Genomic DNA, 8,031 nt, shown 5'->3' on the forward strand with positions numbered 1-8,031 from the left:
CCGGGAGCGGCCACTGCACTCCAGTCTGGGCGACAAAGTGAGACTCCAACTCAAAAAAAGTAAATAAATAAATAATAATAATAATATAATAAGCCTGGGCTCGGTGGCTCAGCCTGTAATCCCAGCGCTTTGGGAGGCTGAGGCGAGTGGATTGCCTAAGCCTGCAGGTTCGAGACCAGCCTAGACAACTTGGCAAGACCTTGTCTCTACAATAAATCAAAAATTAGCCTGGTGTAGCCAGGTGTAGCACGTGCCTGTAGTTCTGGCTATTAGGAAGGTTGAGGTAGAAGGATCACTGGAGCCCAGCAGGTCAATGCTGGGGTGACCACGAGTGTGCCACTGCACTCCAACCTGGGTAACAGAGTGAAACTCCACCTCAAATAAACAAAAACAAAGCAACAACAACAAATAATAATAATAAAATAAAATTTCTGGCTGAAATCCATTGAATCAGGTAATTTGATAACCCCATCTAATAGATGACAATCCAAAGTTTAAAAACAATTAACTAAACCGGGCTTGGTGGCTCAGCCTGTAATCCCAGCACTTTGGGAGACTGAGGTGAGTGGACTGCCTGAGCCCGTGGGTTCAAGACCCATCTGGGCAACTTGGCAAGACCTCATCTCTACAATAAATAAAAAAAAAAAATTAGCTGGGCTTGGTAGCGCGCGTCTGTAATTCCAGCTACCTGGAAGGCTGAGGCGGAAGGATTGCCGGAGCCCAGCAGTTTGAGGCTGCGGTGGCTGGGAGCGTGCCACTGCACTCCAGTCTGGTTGACAGAGTAAGACTCCAACTTGAAAAAAAAAAAAACAATTAACTAAATCATAAATAAAATCCTTGAGTTCCATTCACCGCTCCTGCCATGGCAGGGCACACAATAGGAACCACTCAAACAATAACTTGTTACACTGAACCAAAGAAAGGGTCATAAACTCAGGAGTTTGGGTGACTAATATAATTGATTAAAAAGGGAGGGTGTAAGAATAGCCCAAGTGGTATAAATGTATATGATCCTCAGTTTCTGAGAGATAATAAGGAGTAGTGGGGACGTTGAGAAACCAGAGAACACAGGCCCTGTCTAAAGGAGACAGCTGCTATTCAACTCCAGACAATTGCTGCCAGCTTGAATGCCCAGTGCTGTCAGAAATTTTGAATTTAGGAAAAGTGGCAACTTAAGATATATTTGTTTAAATATTGACAACTCACTTTTTTTTTTTTTTAGTTGTAGTCTCACTCTTTTGCCCAGGCTGGAGTGCAGTGGCACACTCACGACCACCCCAGCATTGACCTGCTGGGCTCTGGCGATACTTCTGCCTCAGCCTTCCAAGTAGCCAGAACTACAGGCACGCACTACCAGGCCCGGCTAATTTTTGATTTATTGTAGAGACGAGTTCTTAACAAGTTGCCCAGGCTGGTCCCGAACACCTGGACTCAGGCAATCATCTTGCCTCAGCCTCCCAAAGTGTTGGGATTATAGGTTGAGCCACTGCGCCCAGCCTGACCTGTACCTTTTTAATAGTAGCTTGATGCTACTATTCATAAAGGTGAAAGATTCTTTGCCTTGGATGGAATTTTCCTGCCTTAAAAGATTCAATTATTGCCATCATTTCCCAGTTACTCAGTTATTTGTCAACTCTATCCCCAAGTGGCCACCAGCAAGGTTAAAATATTCCTTTCTTTTTAGCATCTTAGTAAAAGACAGGTTTGCTCACTTACCTTGTTTACTAGAATGCAGTCTTGGTGAATAAATAGCAAATCACTTATTTGCCCTCAGCAGCCAATCATTCTTGTCCAAAGCCAGTTTCTGTTGTGGCTATCATTGCTCCTGCCCAGCTGGAGCAGTGGATCCAAAGAATCTGATAAACGATTTTCTTAGAAAACTTCATTGAAACAATACAAAATTTCTCACCCTGGAGTGTACGTATGAGAGAGTGACTAATCGCTGAGAATTAATTGGGGCCAATTATGACCAGTCTGACTTGTCATGGCATCAACACATCTGGCATAACTTGCTTACTCTCAGACTTACCTCCACCCTCTCCCCCCTCACATGCTTGCTTAGGAAGCTCACCATTTTGAAAGCATAGCGAATGCCTTTCAACACATCATTATTCAAAATGGGAGGGGAATCTGGATTGCTTGAGTAGGAATTCAGCTCACAATTAAGTCCTGGCAAGATGCAATCACAGGTTGGGGAGGAAAAAATACTTCCTCCTCGCCACATGATAAAGAGACATCAGCAGTTCAGAAGGATGAATACCTTTTCCCCCCTCTATTTTATCTTTTCCCATTTATATGCTAACCTTTTACCCAGAGTTGTTTTAATGATGCCGCTCAGAGCTGGTGTGTTCCAGCACTGCAGGAAAGACTGGACTAAACGCACAAATACGCAGAAACTCAACGTCTTCATCCTAAGGATTCAGTCCCCTCTCCCACGGCCTGTAAGGAATGGTAGGAGATGGCTATCCTTTATCTGCTTATATGTACTCTATCTATCCTTCCTGAGGTAGCCTAGGACAACCGGTCTCAGCTCACCTTCACCTTTATCATTCCGTCCGAGTTTCCCATGGGAGAATGCACACCAAACTGAGCACTGGATATGCAGGATTGTGTATGATGCAATTTGGCTCCAACGTTATCTTTAAATTAAGAATAGCAACTATTTGAGCCAGGCTTTACATACAGTATTATATTTAACCCTTCGCACGATCTCCATTTTATACACGAAGAAACAGGTTTGGTGATGTTGTAAATAGATTTTATGCATTAAATTAAGATCACACAGCAGGTGGCAGAACTGGGGTGTAAACTCACCTACTTCCATGGCTGCCTTAATGACTACAAATACCAGCACCCCTTGCCTCGCCCCATCGCGCAAATGCACCCTCCCAAGGGCCCAGTCCTCGCGGCTGGATCCAGGACCCAATCAGACGCCGCCTCTCCCCGCGCCCGACCAATGGGAAAGCTGTTGCTAACAGGCCGGTTATATTTTTAGCTTCCAGCGTTCTGGCCCCGTGTGGGTCGGCTGAGTTGCACCGCCCAGCGAGAAAACGCTAGGGGAGACAAGAGAAGGGGCGGGGAAGAGAAAGAAGGGGAGGCGGAGCGGGGCAGTGCGCAGGGGGCGTGTGTGTGACGTTCTGTCACTCGCTGACGCACAAGGCAAGTAGTCCCTGGAGGTGCCTGCGGCCTGCGGCGCTCCGGGTGTGGGGGATGTGGCGCTCAGGCTCCCTCCCGCCAACCTGTCCCCGTGGAGTTTGTCCTCCAGCCTAGCATTTCTCCGCTGCAGGCAAGGAAAGCGCATTTAAAGCCCCCACGCTACGGTTGCTCTCTGCCCTTGCCAAAAAAAGCGATCAAGGAAAAAAAAAAAACTATAGCCGGAAACTTTCGGATCTCGCCACCGCACGTGGGATCGGCGGCTGCCGTTAGGCTGGAACCGTCTGGAATGAGAAAAAAGGCGTGGGCGGGAAGGGGAGGATTGGGGAATGGGCGCGCTAAGAAGGGGCAAGGGAAAAGACCCCCACGCGCGATCCGCCTGGGGCTTCGCCTTCCGGCAGGCCGGTCTGTCTGTGATCTCTGAACACGGCCCTCCCTATCCCAACTCTGCGTCCTACACAGTCACACAAAGGCGTGTCCCGCGTGGCCAGAGACCGGGGAAGGGAGTCGAGCACGAGTGCCCGCGCGCCCAGCCCCGGGCTCCGCGAGCCTTGCCCAGCCGCAGGAGGGACCGTCGGACGTGCGACTCCGGCGGCCCGTGCACGGGCGAGCGTCACCCCACGCCGGCGGGACAGTTCCTAAAAGTGTGGCTCTCCCCGTGGCCCAGACGGGGGCCGCCAACAGGGGCGTCCGGGGGGACCCCGCTCGCGCGCCTGCGCGGAGCCGGCTGGCCCTCTCCGCGCCAGAGGCGGCGAGCGGAAGGTCAATTCGTGGCACTCGGCTCGCGTTCCCGCTGTCAGCCTCTTCCCGCACGGCGTGCTCCAGACCCCAGATTCCCCCTCGCCCTCCTTTGGACGTGACGAGCGTCCCCAGGAGGCACTAGGCGCTCGAGAGAGTCGGGCCAGCAGCATTCGGCTCCCAGAGCCCGCGTCGTCCCCTCAGCTCCCGTCCCAGGTAGAGACCGGGACGGGGCGATGCCAGCGCCGCGGGGACGATCGGACGCCCAGAGCTGGAGGGACGGCCTGGAGGAGCGGCTCGGGCAAACGTCCGAGCCGTCGGCGCCCAGGCCGGTGCAGGGCCGAGGCCTCGGCGGGGCGTGTCTGGGGGGTCCGGCGATGCCGTCCCCTTCCCCGCGACATTCATCCATCAAACACAGCTAAAGTGAGCGTCCACTGTGTGCCTGGCCCGTGAGCAGCCCAGTCCCAGGCCGGTCCCTGCCCTCGCCGAGCTCCCCTGTCTGCCTAGGGGACGCCTCACTCGAGGAGCACGAGTTCAGAGCGGTTTGGGCTTCAAGTGCGGCGCTGTGACGGGGAGGGAGGGAGGACAGCCTTGCCGAGGAACCGACGGCAGTGAAGGGGCTGGGGGAGCGAATCCGTGAGCCCGCGGGCTTCGCCAGGCCACGCGGCACGAGCGGGTTAATCCTGCGAGCTGGCAGGGAAGTAGTCCCGGCCGGGCGCCCGTCCCCGCCCCTGCAGGGCGGAGGGACGCATCACGCAGGGGTGGGGAAGCGGGATCCGTGCGCAGGGTTGCTAAGGGTGAAACTTTTCATTGACTTTGCTCACTTCGGGCCGGGGCGCGGGAAGGTGCGGGTAGTCGGCGGGGAGAGGCGAGTGGCTGGGGAGACGCGGGCCAGAGGGGCAGAGCGCCCGCCGGCCGCAGCCGTACCGCCCTCCGCGCCGCTACACGAGCCACCCTCCGGTCCGCCATCCCCGCGCGGTGGCCGCCGGCCCGCCCGCCGCCGAGCCCGACCTCCAAAAAGCTGAAAGAATTATTGAGAGTCATAGCCCGTAACCCCTGATTTGCGTCCCCCAACCCTCAGCGACGAAAAGGACATCGTCCCTGGCCCGGCGGCGCCCGGGAAGGAAGGGAGTGCCACTCGGCCCCGCGCTCAGGACCACCCTGGAGGGAGAAGCCGCCCCGCGGCCGGCAGAGCGCCCCGCCGCCGCGGAGACCCGAGTGAGTGAGTGGGGGCGCGCGGGCAGGGGACTCACCCGAGACCCAGCCGGCCCGACCACCTCCCCCACCCCGCCCCACTCCTGCTCTTCGCTTTGCTGGACTCTCCACGTTGCTGTCGGCCCCCACCCTACTCCTCCTTCTGGCCAGCGTTTTCCTTTCCCCTTCTGCCTTCCCTCTAGAACCCCTTTTTCTCTGTGACCCTTTTTTCCTCAAGCCATCTCTGATCTTGGGGTCCCAAGAGTCCCCTTCTCTCCCAGTTCTAAGTGTGGCCCCCTCCTGGGTGGGGTGCATTTCCTCCTCTCCCTGCCTCCCCCAGTTCCACATATTCCATATACTTACTAAATTTTCCTTGTTCTCCAAAGAAACATAACTCCCCCCACCGTTAAGTAAATCAGAGGAAGGAAAGGGATACAGGCCTTGTTTTTCTGTTTTTCCCGTGTGCAGGGAAGGGGGGGGGGGCTGGTAATTATTAATAGGATTTATTTCTGGTTCTGTGGAGCCTTAGAGGTGGAGGTTGGACACCCCCTTTTGGGCGATGGACCGGTCAGGGGAGACTGTCCTTGGGCTCCTGAACCAGAATTCACCCATTTCAGCTTGAGCTCTTTATACTCTTCAGTGTTTTAGGGAAAAACTGGGCAGAAAAAAGTACCCATAGAACAGTACCAGTGAGTGGATTCTGGTTGCTCTCAGTGAGGTGCCTGGGAGCACAGGCCCGACCCCTAAATTCCTTCCCCTCCTGTCCAAAAGATGAACTGTGCCCTTGACCAGAAATCTGGGGAAGAAAAGAAGGGTACAGAGAGATGAGGGACAGCGGCAGGCCCTCTCCCTCCCCAGGAAGAAAGAGAACCCCACGCAGCAGACTTCAACTTGGGGCCCAGCAGATGAAATCTTGGGTACCTGCTCAGTATCTTTTTCTCCTTCCTGTTCTCCCTACCCTGGGAGTGGGTCCCTCATCTCTGATTTCCCAGCAGAAAAACCGCCCCTCTTGCTTTCTTGGGCGCCTGGCTCCATCCCTCCCCAAGGCGTAGGGGAAGGAAGCTCGTGTGGGAGGGAGGGTTAGGGAGGTTTAACGCCCAGTGGGGGAGCTTTGCCGAGGATCTGGTAAGTCTGGTCTTAGAGCAGGCCTTGCAATGGGAGGAGGAGACTCGAACAGAATTTCAAGTATGAGATGCTCAGGTGTCAGATGTACATACAGTTTTTTCCTTCTCTGCCGGGGAACCTTTTCCCATTTCCCTCTCCCGGGTCTGGTTACTCAGACTTGGATTAGAATCGGGGTGACGCTTGGGTCCTGCTGGCGTCGGCCCTTCTAATTGTCGGCCCGGCGCCTCCCCACAGCTTAACTGGGAATTTCTTTGGCCAAGAGGATAGGATAACTGGGTTTACTTTCTGAGTGCTAGAGCTGAACTCGCTAGGAATTAAGCGAAAAAAGCTCATTTCTCTTTGAATCCACCATCCCTACAGCAGCCCCAAACGGAGTGACCAGCCCGTGGAATTCTGATTAAGAGGCAAGGTGTGGAATGAGGAGCTATGGGGGATGGAACCTTATCTATGCCTGCCCACCCCCTTCACACAGAAAAAACTCATTAGAAGCAGATGTCTATTTGAATAGTCATGGGAGGCGATGAAGGGAAAGGGGGGAAAGTTCAGCCTCTTTTGTAGCCTTAACATGGATTTGGTGGGGTAACAGAATACGGGGAGCAGGCCTATGGGTAGAATTTATATGAAATGTATTAGGCGATGGGAGGGGGGCGCCGGACTGCACAGCGCGCATGTGCATCGGAAACTTTTCTCGGGTGCTCCGACCCTCGGTCAGCTCCCCTTACGGGGCATGCGTGGTTCAGCCGGCTTAGACTTCGCAAAGTACTCCGGGAAGTGTAGTGTGCAGAGAAAGTAGGTCACCTGCTCCTTCCTGGTCCTGAGGCGTCGCGAGACTACAACTCCCAGAGTGCAGAGCGCGCCCTCGCCGCCTGCCTACCACCTACGTTGGAGTTGAGTCCTGGCTTTTGAGGAAGCTGGAGTGTCCTAGGAAGGGTCTTCTTAGTCGAAAGGGGCTTTGTAGGCTGACCTTGTGTTGTCAGGTCTATGTTTTGGGGAAATGATGTAAGACTCCGAGCGGGGTGGGGCAGTCAGTAGACACGAGTCCTGGAAGCCTTTCAACCTATACCTGCCCCTCTGGGCCACCACCTCCTGGACCAGTTGGGGTGGGGCTGATCCCCCCCTCTCTCACTGTCCTGAGGAGCTTCCCGAGTTCAGCTCTCACTCCCCTGGCAGCATCGGGGTACTCATGTCCACTCAGCCTGTGACACCCAGTGGCCTTGTTAAAACTGAGGTCTCCCACACTCATTTATTTGTTTGCTTGTAGGATGGTTTGGATGTTAAGGCTTAAGTGGGCCTGAATATTTGTATAGGCTTGGGGCCCAACAGATTCCATTACCATTAAACCTCCTTTTCCTCTTTAAAACACAATTTTCTTGGAAACTTTCCTTCACTTCGTGACATTAGAACAGTCAAGGCCAGGCACAGTGGCTCACGCCTGTAATCCCAACACTTTGGGAGGCTGAGGCGAGAGGATTGCTTCTAAGCTCAGGGGTTCGAGACCTGCCTAGGCAGCTTGGCGAGACCTCGTCTCTACAATAAATCAAAAAATTAGCCAGGCGTGGTGGCGCGTCAATGATTCCAGCTACTTAGAAAACTGAGGTGGAAGAATCACCTGAGCCTAGCAGATGGAGGCTGCAGTGGCCGTGAACGTGCCACACTGCACTCCAGCCTGGGTGACAATGAGACTCCTGCTCAAAAAAAAAAAAAGTTCATGTTTTTGTCAGAAATTCTTCTGGAATCTTTTTGACTGAGGCCTCCTTCCAGCTTCACAACCCATTTGTTCCCCTGTCTTTGTCTTTGTCTTTTTTTTTTTTTTTTTTTTTT

General features: G+C 53.8%; 1 long non-coding RNA gene across 3 annotated transcripts in view; it reads right to left on the reverse strand.

Annotated features, from left to right (window-relative positions):
• Positions 1-2,888, reverse strand: part of LOC103249766 — a 16,381-nt gene extending 13,493 nt beyond the window's left edge. Inside the window, exons 1-2 of one of the 3 annotated variants that reach the window (XR_503640.2) lie at positions 2,815-2,888; positions 1,717-1,856 (exon numbers count right to left, since the gene is read on the reverse strand). This is a non-coding gene — a long non-coding RNA (uncharacterized LOC103249766). Of the gene's footprint in view, positions 1-1,716; positions 1,857-2,303; positions 2,403-2,535; positions 2,789-2,814 lie in introns of those variants that run through there. The other 2 variants (XR_503639.2, XR_503641.2) reach the window with 2 other exon arrangements.
• Positions 2,889-8,031: the final 5,143 nt, after the last annotated feature.

This window comes from Carlito syrichta, unplaced genomic scaffold (assembly GCF_000164805.1).
Source record: "Carlito syrichta isolate Samal-C Ts95f unplaced genomic scaffold, Tarsius_syrichta-2.0.1 Scaffold123387, whole genome shotgun sequence".
Lineage (NCBI taxonomy): Eukaryota > Metazoa > Chordata > Mammalia > Primates > Tarsiidae > Carlito > Carlito syrichta.